General features: G+C 43.1%; 1 protein-coding gene across 1 annotated transcript in view; it reads left to right on the top strand.

The window, feature by feature from the left end:
• The window catches only part of LOC136843779 (myb-like protein X), a 219,032-nt gene that overhangs the window by 165,208 nt on the left and 35,964 nt on the right, over positions 1–17,860 (top strand).

Raw genomic sequence — 17,860 nt, 5'->3', positions numbered from 1 at the left:
GCCTCCGGCCTTGCACAACTATCAAGTCCTTACCGAAGTCAGTTCCTCTCCAGCTTTCCCCTCCGGCCTCAGTATTCCACACCGTCACCTCTCTGGGCGGGTGAGGTGGATATTTTTTGCCCAATGAAATACATGGAACTTAGTCGGTCACGCCCGGCAGTTCCATATCAATGCTTTGGAGGGCTGTGACAGTCTTCCTGTCCTTGGGAAACTTCTTCCCCCCAAGAGGTTTCATTTTAGGCAGGTTCTGAACAAAACAGCAATAGTGCGCTGCGTAAACAAGTGGTTTTGGACTCGAGTTGCTTCATTCAGGTTATGGTTCATTCTTCTCCATAACCAACAGACACAAGTGCCTCTGTCTACCACCCTTCTCGTAGGGGTCCAAAAGGTCACTGCTTTTTCCCTATCCAGGGCCTCCCCCCTGGTGTCGGAATAGTCCTTAGACGGTGCGTCATTCAGGTAGTCTTGTGACCTTTTCCTGGACCTGGAAGTAGGTCTGTTTGCAACCCAATTCAGCCACAAACTATCAAGCTGTCACGTCTGGTATAAACTCAGCCTGCGTCAGCCCCCTCAAGCTCTGATGTCCTGGCTTTGTGGTCTTTGTGAATCTTACAGTTTAGGAGGAAACTGATATTGGTCCTGTTATTACTGTTTTCCTGAAATCAGTTAAAGGATCCTACTCTACTGCAGTATGGTTCTGCAGTTAAGTAACTAGCACTCTTCACTTAGTTTTCGAAGCTACAGTAATGATGCGGCCGCATTGGCCTCGAGGAAAGTGTTTTGTTGGAACCAGACTCACAGGCTCTTAACTTTCATCCCTAAGGTCTGTGTTCGTCTAAGAACAGTACTCCGTCCACATTCGGTTTCCTGGTCTTTTGAGTAATGTATCGGAGTTAGCTTCGGTAACCAACAATCATCTTGTTCTTACCTTTCCTTGTTGGGGAAGACCCAAAATTTTTAATCAGCTTAGCTTCTAGTGTTAGTTTTCCTGTACTGTCTGCCCTGTCTGGCGGAACCAATCATTTTGGTTTCCCCTCATCAGGGGTAGTGTTGCGAATTCCTCACCCTAACTTTCTATCTACAGTTGAAAGTCCTCATTTTCGGTGGTCACCTTGGAAAGTACTCCCCTTTTACAAGGTCTGTTTCTGTGCCCAGTTTTCTCCTTACAGGCTTTTTTAGACAGGACCTCGCACTTTCGTCAGATCCTCTCTTTTAAAAAAGGGGGGGGGGTTACTGTCATTGGGTTTGCTATTAGGCAGAAAGTATTTTCTTAATACAAGCCTATTCAGGTTCAATTCTAAGCTCATGATCTTAGACGGTGACCACGTACATTATTTTCATTACATGAATTTAGAGGACCTTACTAATGTTCAGGGTAGAATTCTCCTAGTTTTCAACGTCTCTATTTAAGTCTTTAATAGCATAAGAATGATGTTTATTTCTCTGTTATTATTTCACCGGCTGACACGGGACCCCGATCCAGAAAAAGGATTTTGACAAAGGAAAAATCTATTTCTGGAGAGGGGCCCGTGTCACCCGGTGACCCACCCCTGTTTTTCATTCTCTCCCTCCCATGGTAAACATCATTCTAGTGGATGGTTGCTAACATGGAATGCGACTAGTGTTGCCTTGTATACAGTCCGCGAGTAGTGCATGGGCTTGTATCAGCACCTCTCGTTGGGACTTTTGACATTGGGAATCTCTATAGGATAAGGTTCCATGTTTTTGTAGTTCACCCTTTTCCATACACGACTCCATCTAGTGGAGCTCGCTCTCGGGGTAGTAACTCCAGCATTTCATTTAGCTTTCTCTGGTATCTAGCAACGGAATTACCTAGAAATAAGTGCTGAATGGACTTTTTCACCGGGTGACACGGGCCCCTCTCCAGAAATAGATTTTTCCCTTGTCAAAATCCTTTTTATAAGCACAGTAAATTTTCAATGAAGTAAAGGCGTAATTATACAGTATTACTATGATATTATCTTAGTACACAGTATGCTCATTTTGATCATGTGCCATTTGCATTCTTTCAATGTTTACATTCTCAAAATCATCAGCTAATTTGGTACTACCAACATTCTCATTGCCATTAGTCGCTAGATGAAACATAATTCAGAAATACAGTACTCTTGTAAATTAACAGAGTTGGATTTAAAAATGCAAATTACTTTATTTATAAGTGCAGTAAATTTTCAATGAAGTAAAGATGTGATTTTGCCAGTTTCCGTCATTGTTTTTGCCGATTCTAAATCATTTAGCCCCCTGCACATTATCTGTGTCACCATTGTGTGAAGGATGAATGAAAATGTATCTTATGTTTACTTACAGAAGTCAGCATTGAGAGTTAACATGTTTAACAAGTTGACAACTGTAACGCAACTCTTAATAAATGTGCAATAGTTGTGGTAACTGACATCAGCAAACAGCTGTTTCTTGATTCGTTTGTATATGTCAGTGTATGATGTTGTTTATGCAAGTGTTTTACATGAATTAATAACTTGTGGTTAATTATAAGAAACAGAAATGAAGCATTAGACAAGCCACAAGTTTTTGTTAGCCCAGTTGAATGTACGGCAATTCGTATTGAGGCTACTGAACTTTAGTTTCTAGGTCCTATTGCTTTGTCAAAAGCTAACTTAGATGTAATATGCATTATCAGTGGACTCTTCTGAAAATGAGACAGGCATAGGAAGCCTAGCCTTGTATAATCTACTGAAACTGAGACAGGCTTAGGAAGCCTAGCCTTGTATAATCTGCTGAAATGAAACTCGTACAATTAGCATAACCTAGTGTAATCAACCAAAAATGCAACTTGCACGATACACAATACGGTACATGTGATAAAACCATGTTTTGGCAACAAAATTTTTAATCAACCAAAAATGCAACTTGCACGATACACAATATGGTACATGTGATAAAACCATGTTTTGGCAACAAAATTTTTAGTCATCCATGAGATCAGATGATACACTAAATTGTACATTATTTACAGATCTTTTTTGGCTGTATAGTGTTAAGTTTTACAAAATGTTTTTTGTTAGAAATAAAATTTGGTTGTGTATTTATAGAGCCTGCTTCAGTTCTTAGATCTGAAAACAAAAACATAGCTGGCCCCAAGGGTTTTGGATAAGGGATTGTGAACCACAGTACAGTACTTAGAATGGGAGCTCGCTTTCGAGCCTGGCCCATCTTTCACAACTCATGAATCAGACTACACAGAGCTACTGACAGTTCCAGAGCCTGGGGACCTTTGGATCCACCCATGCATGCATAGTGCTACTGGCTGATAGCAAATTTTGTTTATTCTTGCAAATTTTGTGTATTCTTGCATTATTGGAGAGAAAAAAGGATCTGGGAATGATATCATTGCACAAAATGGAATAAATTATATGTAATGGGTATGTATAAAATATATACATATATATTTTTTTAAATTAGATGTCATATTGATACAAAACTCCAGCTTGTACAGGACTGCTCAGAAGTGATGCAACAGGATTTTTTTTTTGTACCGTCCAAAATCTGACTCATCGTGCATTTAACGCATCAAGTGGTTGGTCAAGTAGTATTAAACTTTTTTTTTGTTTTCCAGTTTCATACATTTTGTTAAACTTGTGAATTCGCAGATAAAAGGATTCTCCCAAATGAGTAGATCAATATAATCTCTTATGAATCAGGATTATTTGTAAACTGTGAAATGAAGTCGGTTGTATTACAACAGGCATTGTCAGTGTATATATCAAAGTATAGTGTACCAGGTTTGGCAGTGCTTTAAAAGCCAGTACACCACAACAGTCAGAACATGGCAGTAGACCTAGTGTGCTTAATAGTTAAACTGTAAAAGAATTTTTTAAAGGTAAATATGAATTACAAATAAAGTTGTCATTGACTTTTGAAGTTTTAGCTCATGTTCAAATTGCCTGACTATAAAAAAACTTTAGGTTACTTAGGCAAGGTAGTTTACTTGTTGTTTAAAGCAGTGGTGTAGGCAGGATTTTTGATTGGAGAGTGCCAAACAGTCAAGACAATTTTGAATATTGACAAATTTTTTTTGAATATTGTACAAATTTTTATGATATATATATATATATATATATATATATATATATATATATATATATATATATATATATATATATATATATATATATATATATATATATATATATATATATATATATATATATATATATATATATATACACAGGCAGTCCCCAGTTAATGGTGGGCTATATATATATATATATATATATATATATATATATATATATATATATATATATATATATATATATATATATATATATATATATATATATATATATATATATATATATATATATATATATATATATATATATATACAGGCAGTCCCCAGTTAACATGGCTCGGTTAATGGCGATCTGATTTTATGGGGCTTGTCTAGCGATGAAAATCGGCAATTTTCAGCACTGAAAATCGCTGATTCTCCTTAACGGGGCCGATAATTGGGTATTCGCACCAATACATACCTAACAGAGGCGCTGATAACCGAAAATCGGCACTTTTCTGCGCTGATAAGCCAGAAAATTGCCGAAAAAGTGACAGAAATCGCAGATTTTTGGTTATCACAACCCCAGAATGGAACCCCGCCGATAACCGAGGACTGCCTGTATATATATATATATATATATATATATATATATATATATATATATATATATATATATATATATATATATATATATATTGTTACGTGTGAGGGTCTTGGCTGATCATGTATTATTCAATTTACGTAATTTTTACGGCCCTGCAAACCAAGATTACACGTAACCTGCCACTTGAAGCCAAAAGTTAACCTCAAAGACAGTCGTTAATTAGCCAAAGGTCGCCAGTTAAGGGTAATTAACCTTAACAAGAATATTTGAGATGAATTTGATTTTAAACGCAACGGTTCTTCCAAACATTCGGACGCGAGGCATACAAAAGCATCGAGACTTAAAACTGTGTTGCTTACCCTAACCTAGGTATTTTACTGGAATAACGGGGTTGAAGCTAACAATATAATAATTTGGCTTAATCTAGACTTCGTAAACACATATACCCTAAGTGGTGGCTGAAGGAAGAAAACAAAGAAAAATGTGAAATACAGAAGAAGTACTAGTCAATCGACGAAGCTTCAACAAGAATCGGACTTACTGTGAATGTCGAGTCGCTGCGCAAACGAGGGACCTCAGGAGTCGTATTCTGGCAGTCTTCCCAATTCACTAATTAAGATAGACGTAGGAGTAAAAGTAATAAAGAACAAAGAATATCGTTCGGCACGCACGCAGCGTCACCCTGGTTTCAGTGACCGACCTCGCCTGCTCCCGCCAGATGAGTTCCTCTGACTGGCACGCTGTTGGCTTTCGACTCTCCGAGCCGCCAAAGAGGAATTAGAGGAATTTATTTCTGGTGATAGAAATTCATTTCGTCATAATGTGGTTCGATTCCACAATAAGCTGTAGGTCCCAGGTAACCAGTAGGTTCTTAGCCACGTAAAAATAAGTCTAATCCTTCGGGCCAGCCCTAGGAGAGCTGTTAACCCGCTCAGTGGTCTGGTTAAACAAGATATACTTAATTTTTTTCCGCCAGATGATGACATACCGCCCGGGCAATCCGACCTTGACAAAGGCATCGCCGAATGCATAGAATAAAGCTTAAGGGCCACCATAACTAGGGGTCATTGAGTGTAAACCCTCTCTGAGGCTTAGGTCCCTAATGCCCTAGCATATTTTGTTTATAAACTGTCCAGCCTATGCGCGGCGCCATTTGTCTACTGCGGTGATTGTTATTTTGAATTGTCTAGCCTACCGGCGGGGCAGAGATGTTCTCTGTCGAGGTCAATCTGACTAATATTCCTACACCTAAATACATCGAGGGCAAACAGCAGTAATATTTATAAAAGCTCCCCCCCCTTAAGAGGGCCTTCACTCCCTTTTCGGGCGTGAAGGTCTATACTAAGCAAGCTGTTCGCCTCTCGTAGGTTACTCTCCTTCCCCTGAGCAGATTAGTCCTGGTTAGCCTACCTAGCTACAGAACTACCTAACCCTAGATAGGATACGAGCTATAATCACTACTTTACCTAAGTCTAATAGTACAAGAAGGTGCTTACGGTTATTATAGGCTACCTCCTTCAATCATGATGTGTTTAGACCTAGCCTAGTGGTACATTCTATGATATTCCCTAGCCTAACCTATCCTAACCCGACCGTAGCACCAACATAAGAGTTAATATTCTAACTAAATTACAACATGGTTTATGTTTAATACAATTAAAAATTACTAGTTAATTCATGAGGGTTGCCTCATATGATAAATGGGTGCCTCACTGAGGTCTTAGGCCATGCGTGTCATGAGCATCGTGGCTCGTTTCACAATAGTTAAGATTACTGAAATTAGTTATGCTACTTACAAGATTACTGCGGCTCGGTGGTAAGTGGAAGGAACAAGGTTACTAAATTGATGTACCGTACTTTAATGCCTAGGCTATGTATTAATAAAAGGAAGAGATCACACTGGCTACCTCCTCTGGGCAAGGGGCCAGGATCACTTAGATGTTAGGGCACTGTGCCGAGAGGGCACTAGTGCCAGGATGAGCTTATAACTCGGCAACTACTGGGCTCTCTTCCGCCCCTTCTTCTTCTTCTTTGGGTTCCTCCAAGGTCTATCAGTAGCTGGCCTAGGAAGTGATGAGAGCACCGACTCATGGGACAGGCCAGAAGGGCTAGCGGGCGCGAAGTCAGGGGCAACTGCAAAAGCTGCGGGAGGACTCCCTACTCCGGCTGCTGCGACAACCGGAGCGAGAGCGATCTCGACTTCTGCGTCCAAGGATGCCAGTTCCTGGTCTTCCAAGGAAGGGGTACCATTTCGATCCTCCAGGGGTTCATCCCCTGGAGTCAAATTTTGCAAAGAAGAAGCTTCGGGTGCTGGAGGCTCTCCAGTCGCGATGATCAACTGCATGGGGAATCCTAAATCTCCCGGAGGGGGATTCGCCTCATGATTTAGACCCGGCATAGGGGGCCTTTTCAATGGGTAGCTCAACGTCCGGGACGGATGGAGTCTGGCACTGCTCAGTGCTCGCGAGTGGCACTGGCAGCAGGTGAGGGTCAGGCATGCCTGACGAGGGGTCCGGAGGTGCAATACCTCGCGGACGACTTGGGGTTGGCTGCGGCAGAGATTCCTGCCCCAGCGGGAGATTGTAGCCTCTCGGTGAGTTTTGTTCGGGGGCGTCCGCTGGGCGTTGCTTGTTTGGGCAGCCCTCCCAATTTGTGGAGTGGTCTGCCCGCTTGCACGTCCTTCAGCGGTACTGCTCCTCCTGAATCTCTCTTCGCGGAGGGGGAGGACCTCTTGGTGGGCCAGCCCTTCGCGATTGGAGAGGGCTAGGCCTGAAATAGGTTGGGTGGCGCCCCTTCCGCGGACCACTTTGGTGGGCGGAAGGTGGAGGTTTGTCATTATTGAGAGTGTTAGATGGGGCCTCCGTGGAGGAGGTAACGCTGGCTGGAGGAGTGGCGTTGGTGACGGGCTTCCGCAGAGAAGATCCCGACCCAACAAGAAGACCACCGGGCCGAATTCCACCCACCACGCCAAGGCGGTGGGGTAGCGTGCACCCAAGGCGTCATAACCTGGAGTTGGACAGTAGGAACAGTAATGGTGTGGCCCTCTATCCACTTCATTTCCCACAGGGTTTCTTCGTCAACCATGGCACCGGCTGGCACTTGGGCCCTAGTGATCAGGCTAATGTCTGCCGCAGTGTCTACTGTGACCGGAAGGGTCATTGGCAGGCTAGTGCTCTGAAGAGGGGCCACCGAGATGAACTGGGTTTCCAGTCTCTCGGGTAAAGGATCCGGTGCGGACCAGCAGCAGAAAATGAAGTGCTGATTAGGTTGACAAATTTGGTGGTGGGGACATGATGTGGACAGGCCGGAGATCCAGCATTGTAGTGGCTAGCAGCCCAACAGGATTTGCACGGGCCTTTTGATGGGCTCGGTGGCCTGCAGTAACTGTTGGAGGAGAGGGCTGAGCGGATGAATCGGGAGCGGAGTTCTGGCTGGTAGGGTTAGGCTGCTTATTAGTGCCGAGTTTGTATCGGCACTCAGCTTCAGCGTGGCCCCCCTTCTTGCAATAGGTGCATATGGTCTTGCTCGGCAGTCCATTCTTCGGGCGAGTGGAGTTCGAGAGGTAGGCCGGAGGGATGATTCGCTTCTGAGAGGTGCTATGCGACTGATTGAAAGTTTCCCACGAATCAGCCATGCGACAAGCTTCCATAAGTGTGGAGGGCTGTTTATCGTTAAGATATACAGCAAGGGGCCCAGGCACACATTGGAAAAGGTCTTCTAGCATGGTCCGATTGAAAAGATCCTCAAACGCCGTGCAGGCCAAGGAGTCGAACCAGAGCGCATCGGACTGGGTTTTGTGACATGCCCATTCCGTCCAAGACCAGCCGACTTCCTTGGCAAGACCTCGGAACCGTTGTCTCCATTTTTCTGGGGTTATCTTGTAGGCCTTTGTAATGACTCTACAAACTTCTGCCATGTTACCTCTCTGGCTCTTCTCCAGTGAGCGAGCGCGCTGCCTTGGCTTTTCCCTCCATATGCTTGGCTAGTATTAAGGCTCTCTCCGTCTCCGTGGTGCTGTAGTTATCGAAAAGAGCCTCGATCTCCTCCAGCCATGCTTCTGGCTCGTCCTCAGTCCACTTGGGGACTAGGGAATTGATGCTCGAAATTGGAGCATTTGATGCAGCAGGTGTAGGACTGGAGGCTTGATGGCTAGCCATAGCTTCGGCATTCTCCATTTTGGCTCTTTCCAGCTCGAGCTCTTTCTCCTTGCAGGCTAGCTCACTTTCCTTGCAGGCTAACTCATGCTGTCTTCTTCTTTCTTCTCTTTCCTCTTCTAATTACCTTTGCTCGGCTTCATACGCCCTTCGTTCTTCTTCATACTTCCTCTGCTCGGCTTCTTCACATCCTCTGCTCGGCTTCATACATCCTCTGCTCGAGTCTTTTTCTTCCTTCTCCCGCTTGGCCAAGTCGTCCACTTGCTCCTTAACCCAGGTGGTAAGTTCCGAGCCGGTGAGACCTGCCGCCGTCCCCAGCCCCAGGAAGGTTTTATAATGCTCTGCTGCCATGGTTCTGGTGGGGAAGGGCGTCTAACCGGTCGACGGGGCATTACTTGGGCAGCGAGGAAGTGTCTCTTCATTGACGTTGCACCCTTTCAAAAGGTGGCACTGTAGTTTGGGTGTGCCGTGTACAGGTCACACTGGTGGCACTCAGTATCCCTAGGCACTGGTGCAGGTTAGGTTCCAGAAGAACTTTCTCTTCTGTGTTCCCTTTTGTTTTCTTTAGTGGCACTTATGGGGCTAATGTGTTCCTAGGGACCCTCTACTGGAGTCCAACTAGGCTATATGGGAGGAAAGGCACTCTACACCCCCTGCAGAGTGACACTCGAATGAGAGAGAAAGGGAAGGCAAAAGAGAGAGAGGGAGAGAGAGAAGTAAGCTATTCAAGTGATGACAGTGCAGCAAATTATTGTCACTGTGGAATAAAGTGAATTTGGGTTTTTTCCTTTAAAGATCCTCATGAGTGGCTGGTCCCAGTACCCAGTGCTGGCCCCTTCTTCTTTCAGAGGGTGAAAACTACTGTTTGCTTCGGTCTGGATAGCAGGCCTCACTCGTGACCGACAGTTTATCACTGCATTGTAATTACTCTTAACTTGTCCTCATCTATTGTGGGACAGAGGTGTTTCTTTTATTTGGTTTACTGTATTCGAATTAATTAGCCTAGTGTCGGCCGTTCTTTCTTTGAAGAGGGTCACGTACACTTAGGTTAGGAATGCTTACTTGAATGACGAGAGAGAGAGAGAGAGAGAGAGAGAGAGAGAGAGAGAGAGAGAGAGAGAGAGAGAGAGAGAGAGAGAGAGAGAGAGAGAGAGAGAGAGAGAGAGAGACTTTCAATCAGCTAATTTCTTGCTGCTTGAGAACATGTAAAGCAAAGATCTTATAAATGCACAATGGCATGGATCTTAATAAAATGATATAGACGTCGTCTTGGCTTCCTTAGGGATTGCTTTATTATCTTAATTTTCCTGGGAGCCGACGTCACAAAAGTTTATCGTAAAATTTTAAATTCTCTTTATATGATTTTTATAGCATGTATTTGTATAGGAACTTGTTATGGTATTACTCCTAACTAAGGCCTATCTTTCCCTGCCTAAATTATCTTTTGGTTTTGTCTATCGAAGTCTGTCTAGCTAAGATATTGCGAGGTGGGTTTACTACGAAAAGAAAAATTGACCCAAGAGTGGCGGGGAGCAAAGTCGAGGTCACAATAACAAGGTCTTTAAGATGGCGGCCAAGTCCCGTTAGGGCCTAAATTTCAAAAAAACCTTCGGCGGGCGAAGGAACACCAAAATGGCCGGTCCTCTATTTCAAACAAATTCAAAACAACCGCGCGAACACGGCGGAGGAATCCAAAATGGCGGGTATTTTCTTTTTTGCACCAAATTCAAAACAACGAACGAAACAAATGCAGGTATCCAGATTTTACTTTAGATATACCAATCATGCATAGTTTTTTACGTTACGGATGGAAAACGAAATTACCTAACAACGTTGTGTCTTTTGTTATCGTACTCTCGCGGTGAAACATCCTCGGCAAACAATGGAATAGATTTGCGTGATTTGGAACGGACCAAATTTACTTTACTGAAAATGTATTTTATGATACAATTACTACTTTCGTTCGTTCGCTACTTCACTGACACGGTTTTTTGAATGATTCCCGCTATATGAACCATGACGATCGGAATTGCAGACGCGATTAGTACATTACTTTGTATGTGAAATGGGCTCCGCTTTTCTCGGCCTTAGGATTCGTTACTTGAACGACTTCTTGAACGCCAAACGCGGCAAAATGCCCTTGTCTTAAACGTTATAAATTATGACGGCTCTGCTCTCGACGCACCCTTGCCTACCTACGCTAATTCTCGCTACACTTGTTATTATAACTATTCTCTTTACTGCTTATTCTTATGCCTCGTTCTTTGTTTGGAAGAGTGAAATGGAATTCAATATCTGACTTTTATCTTTGGAATTAATGTAATTTTAATTTCCTTTTCTCCAGATTCTTTCTCTAAAGTTTACTTTAGATTCTACGCAAGGTCGCCAATGTTACGTGTGAGGGTCTTGGCTGATCATGTATTATTCAATTTACGTAATTTTTACGGCCCTGCAAACCAAGATTACACGTAACCTGCCACTTGAAGCCAAAAGTTAACCTCAAAGACAGTCGTTAATTAGCCAAAGGTCGCCAGTTAAGGGTAATTAACCTTAACAAGAATATTTGAGATGAATTTGATTTTAAACGCAACGGTTCTTCCAAACATTCGGACGCGAGGCATACAAAAGCATCGAGACTTAAAACTGTGTTGCTTACCCTAACCTAGGTATTTTACTGGAATAACGGGGTTGAAGCTAACAATATAATAATTTGGCTTAATCTAGACTTCGTAAACACATATACCCTAAGTGGTGGCTGAAGGAAGAAAACAAAGAAAAATGTGAAATACAGAAGAAGTACTAGTCAATCGACGAAGCTTCAACAAGAATCGGACTTACCGTGAATGTCGAGTCGCTGCGCAAACGAGGGACCTCAGGAGTCGTATTCTGGCAGTCTTCCCAATTCACTAATTAAGATAGACGTAGGAGTAAAAGTAATAAAGAACAAAGAATATAGTTCGGGCACGCACGCAGTGTCACCCTGGTTCAGTGACCGCGTTACTCGCTCTGACCGACCTCGCCCGTTCCGCCAGATGAGGCGGCCTCTTGACATACCGCCCGGGCAATCCGACCTTGATAAAGGCATCGCCGAATGCATAGAATAAAGCTTAAGGGCCACCATAACTAGGGGTCATTGAGTGTAAACCCTCTCTGAGGCTTAGGTCCCTAATGCCCTAGCATATTTTGTTTATAAACTGTCCAGCCTATGCGCGGCGCCATTTGTCTACTGCGGTGATTGTTATTTTTGAATTGTCTAGCCTACCGGCGGGGGCAGAGATGTTCTCTGTCGAGGTCAATCTGACTAATATTCCTACACCTAAATACATCGAGGGCTAACAGCAGTAATATTTATAAATATATATATATATATATATATATATATATATATATATATATATATATATATATATATATATATATATATATATATATATATATATATATATATATATATATATATATATATATATATATATATATATATATATATATATTATATATAATATGTCGTTTTTAAAAAATGATAAAAAGCATTTAAAGTTTGCCAACTATGAAAACGCTTATAAAAGAAAAACCAGCCAAACGATTTCTATGAATCATACCTCATTTTAAAGGAAATTTATTCGCCTATTACATATGCAAAAATCATTATAGTATGTTTTGTCATTTTTTGGCCACAACCACAAAAAGTGAGGTAATGTAAGATTGTAAAGTATTAATGAACACAATGAAAATGTTTTCATATATTGGCAATTAAAGCATGTTTTTGTGAAAACAACCTAAAATATTTATCCTAATAATGCTCTAAAATTATTATTATAACATATCTGAGTAAAATTTCCAGAAAATATTATAAAACAAAACATCCTCCTACATCCACCCACGCACCTCCACTGGTTGCCGCTTGCCTCCCTTTTTATGAGAGTCTTATGATGTAGCAGTGAGAACTCGCTAAGGGCGAAATTTCCCTTTGTTTTGCATATATTTTCGAACCTTTGCCAGTAACAGGGGACAAAAGTGTGTGTACAGGATAGTGCAGGTTTTTAGCTTTCGCTCACAATAAAAAAACCAGTTATATTTGGGCATGCCCTCATATATATATATATATATATATATATATATATATATATATATATATATATATATATATATATATATATATATATATATATATATATATATATATATATATATATATATATATATATATATATATATATATATATATATATATATATATATATATATATATATATATATATATATATATATATATATATATATATATATATATATATATATATATATATATATATATATATATATATATATATATATATATATATATATATATATATATATATATATATAAGGGATTTTGACAGAGAAAAAAATATATTTCTGAGGTCGTGTCACCCGGTGAAATTCCATTACAGCACGAATTTCTAGGTATAACAATGCTAGATATACCAGAGAAAAAGAGCTTTCAGGAAAGCTGGGGTTTTTACCCCCAGTCGGCGTCTTCTAGGAAGACGTCGGTATAATGAAGGGTGAGTGAAATACCACTACCACGGAAATATACTCGAAAGATCTCTCCTTATCAAAACCCCCGGAAAAGAGCGGTGAGCCGTTACAGCCCCCACACTCAACACCCGCCAGGACGGCGACACCAGCGCCACCTACTTCATTCCATGCTAGCACTAACCCCAGACTTGGCATGTGCAAGTAAGGGGGGGGGAGTACTAGATGAGTTAGGGAGGGTCACCGGGTGACACGGGACCTTCCTCAGAAATAGATTTTTCCTCTGTCAAAATCCCTTTTCTGAGTCCAGTCCCGTGTCAGCCGGTGAAATAGTGATAGAGAATCATGCCAAGACTGCAACTACTAGGAAAAAAGGGGGTAATCTGAAGAAAATGCAAAATTGTAACGAAAATAATTTTAATCAAGCAATCTCTTTCATGAAGCAAGAATACTAAAAGCAAGGTATCTTAAATCTAAGGCACAAAAAACTTAGCACTATAAAACAGGGAGGTCCCCGGTATGACGGGAAAAACCTCAAAATCTTAAAATTACTTAAAGGTAAGTGAAACATGAAATGTGCACAAGACAAGCAAATATAAAATACTATACACGTAAACTTAGGCTAAACACGTAAGAGACAAGACTAATGAAAATTAACACATACACATATCTGGGGTACGTGGAGCCAAATAAAAACCGTCCAGTACCCCGTAAGAGAAAACAATTATGGCTTTGTCAGATTACACTTTTCCATCAGTAGATACAAGATACATCAATATGAGGGGCCAGGCAGTGAGGCATAAACAACCAGGAGAATAAGCAGAGAGGTAAATGAGGCAGGCGGGCGGGGGGGAAAAGGAAAGGATAAGGAAGTGATTATTTAAGGTGGGGAGATGACACTTCCCACTGCTATTGTAGAATATTTCAGGGCTTCGAGCGATTTTAAATAGTGGCGTTTAAACACTAGAGGTGATTTCCAACCCGTATATTTTGATAACTCTGAAAAGTCCATATTATGAAAGTAATTAATAGAAGTAGCAACTGCTCGAATATCATGAACTTTAGGAACTGAGTCTGGGTTGGCTTGTTTAATGAAATACAGAATTTGTTGCCTTATAGCGTTCAGAGAAAGAGTACCACCTTTCTCCCTGATAAAAAGAGGACCCGACTTACTCTGTGGAGTTCTTAAGAGGTAAGATTTAAGTGTATAAACTGGACATAAAGATTGGTCTTGAGGAAGGGGCACCACCTTCCAAGGAGACCACCTGTCCTGTGGGTCTTCGTTCTTAGCTAAAAATCTAGGGTCAGGGGAAAGGAGGACCTCTCCAGATGGGAGGAAGTTAACAAAACTATCACCTCTAGTGAGGGCCGACAGCTCTGAGATTCTAGCACCTGAAGCCAAGCTAATCAAAAATAAAGTCTTCCTTAACAGATCCTGATAAGAGCAATGGAAGTTATCCAACTCTGATGCTAACTTAAGGACGTCATTGAGAAACCACGTAACCGAATGTGGACGTGATACTGGTCTCAGACGAGCGCATGCTCTGGGGATGGATGAAAAATAAGAATCTGTAAGGTCGATTTTAAAGCCGTAAAGAAATACTTTCTTCAATGCCGACTTGACTGTGGTAATAGTGGCGGAGCCAGGCCTTTCTCAAACAGTGACCTAAAGAAGGAAACTCCTAAATTAGTCGTCATGATTTTGGCTTCAGATGCTTTCAGGAAGGAGGCTAATTTTTTGACTGCTGAGTCATACTGTCTAAGAGTAGAATCTCTTTTATCTGATTCTAAAAACAGAGTGTTGACAGGGTCAATGTTCGCTCCTTTTGGGCTGCGAACTTTATAAAGTCCATAAAACTAGGGCATTCTGAATTCTTGAGGAAGCTGACACAGTCTTGGTTTGTACTGTCTGGGTCAGAATGGGCTTGGGAATCGAAGACTCCGTAATCCCAGTTCCTGAAGGAGAGGGAACCAATTGCTCTTCGGCCAGTAGGGGCTACTAGGGCTGGTTGACCCTTGAATGTCCTGAGTTTGTGTAATACTTTCAGCAGTAAATTTATTGGAGGAACAGATAAATCTTGTCCCAATTGTTCCAATCTACTGTCATTGCGTCTGTATAACGCCTGAGGGTCCAGGTTGGGGGCCACGTAACAGGGGAGCTTGAAGTTGCTCTCCGTTGCGAACAGATCCACTTGGAGGCCCGGAACCCGGTGGCAAATCCATTTGAAAGATTCGCATCCAGGGACCACTCCGTCTCCAACGGGTAGTCCTGGACAGGGAATCCGCCACCACGTTCGGACTCCCGCTAGGTGGGTGGCTGACAGGTGCCAGCCGTGCTTGTTCGCCAGGGAGAAGATAGCTACCATTACTTGGTTTACTCGACCTGATTTGGAGCCGCCCCTGTTGATGCAATGAACTACCACTGCGCTGTCTAACACCAGCCTGATATGAATCCGGTTGGGAGGGCGGATTTTCTTCAGAGTTAGAAAGACCGCCATAGCTTCCAGGGTATTTATATGGAACTGCTGAAACATTGTGGACCAAGTTCCTTGTACTTTCTGATTTGGTGAATATCCCCCCCAGCCGCTTAGAGAAGCGTCTGTGTGGATAACTAGTGCCGGAGGGGGAAATTGAAGCGGAACTGTTTTGGACAGGCCCTTGACTGTGGTCCAAGGCCGCAGCCTTGTCTTTAAGATTCGAGGATAGAGGAGACCTTGTCCCTGAGCTTGGCATTTGCTCGACTCCGCCACACTCTGTTTATGTCTTTTAATTTGGCTTTCAAGAGCAGGTCTGTCACTGAGGCAAATTGAAGAGACCCGAGGACTCTTTCTTGGGATCGACGGGATGCCGATGGATTTTTGAGAAATCTCTTGGTGAGAGATGCTATCTCTTTCCTCTTGGGAGGCGGGAGAGATAACGTGTGGGAGGACAGATCCCACTGGAGACCCAGCCACTGAAACGGGACTCGAGTCAGGCGGGACTTCTCTCTGTTCAGCTGAAAACCCAGTGACTCTAGGAAATTGATGACTATGGACGTGGCTTCCTGACACTCCGGAACAGTTGGTGCCCAGATTATCCAATCGTCTCAGGCACGCTGCTAGGGAAATTCCTTGGGACCGGAGCTGCTGAACTACCGTGTCCGCCAGCTTGGTGAATACCCTGGGTGCAATGTTCAGACCGAAGGGCATGACCCTGAAGGAGTAGGCTTGATTCCCGAGTCTGAAACCGAGGAACTGAGAGAAGTTCCGCGCAATCGGGACGTGATAATAAGCGTCTGAAAGATCGATAGAGGTGGTGACGGCCCCACGCGAAGTAGAGTCCGTGCACCTGAGCTACCGTAAGCATGCGAAACTTGTCGCATTTTATGTAGAGATTTAGACGCGACAGATCCAGGATCACTCTTTGCTGATCGGAGTCTTTTTGGGAACAGTGAATAGCCTGCCTTGAAACTTTAGGTGCTTTGCTTTCTTTATTGCTCGTTTGTTGAGCAAGTCTGTTACGTAATCCTGTAGGATTGATGTGGGTGGCTGGTAAAATCTGGTTAGAGGGGAGGGTTCTTGATCCAGCTCCACCCCAGTTCCTTGGACACAATGCTGTGTGCCCAAGGGCTGAAGGTCCATTGGTCCCTGAACCAAACAGGCGACCGCCTACCTGTGTTCTCTCAGTGGGAGGAGCGGGTTTATTCCCTCTACCACGCCCAGGTCTTCCTCTTGGGGTGGTGTTAGACCTTCCTCTCTGTGGGGACCTTGCCCCTTCTTCCCCTTGCAACCCTATTGAGGCCGTGAAAGAACCCACGGCCCTCATATGTAGGGTTGTAAGCTGGTGAGGACACATAAGAGGGCGCCGCTGGTTGAACCAACACGTACTGTTGGGGGTGGGCCTTAGAAGTAGATGGTTGGGCCACTGCCGAGACCGGGACGGCTTGGACTACCGCCTGATGGGGCCTCTTATGCCTCCTGAAGCGTTTGCCTCCTCTCGTCTGGGGGCCGGCCGATTCTGGGGTCTTGCGCTTATAAGCGGAAATGCCCCAGCGAGAGCGCAGACTCTGATTGGCCCGTGTAGCCTCAGACATAACGGATGTAACCTCGTCTTCAGGGAAGAGGTTAGGTCCCCAGATCGAGCTTTTAACGAGCTTGTTAGGCTCGTGGCGGATAGTAGCATCAGCAAAGATGAACTTCCTGCACTCCAGTCTGGCCATGATGAACTCATGCAAGTCCGACTGGAAGCTCACCAGGAAGGACTTAGCTAGAACCTGGAAAAAGGGTTTGTCTGAGCAGGAGACGGCCGTAGCTTCTGTAAGACAGCCGGAGCTCAAGGACCGGGCTAACTTAGTCCGGGCCTCAAACTCCGCCTTCAATAAGGATTCCGGCAGCTTAGGGAGCTGTTCACTAAACTGTGTGGAGGCGCAGAGGGGTCCAGCTTCCCGACGGTGAAAGTGGACGGGCGTCCACCCAGAACTCATTACTTCCTGGGAATACCAGGAAGTAGGATCTGTTTCCCTTAATTGTGGTAAGGATTACCATCAAAGCATGCTCGGGCCGTAGC

This window comes from Macrobrachium rosenbergii, chromosome 12 (assembly GCF_040412425.1).
Source record: "Macrobrachium rosenbergii isolate ZJJX-2024 chromosome 12, ASM4041242v1, whole genome shotgun sequence".
NCBI lineage: Eukaryota > Metazoa > Arthropoda > Malacostraca > Decapoda > Palaemonidae > Macrobrachium > Macrobrachium rosenbergii.
Note: the sequence above shows the minus strand (reverse complement) of the source record. Positions and strands in the feature narration are given on the sequence as shown.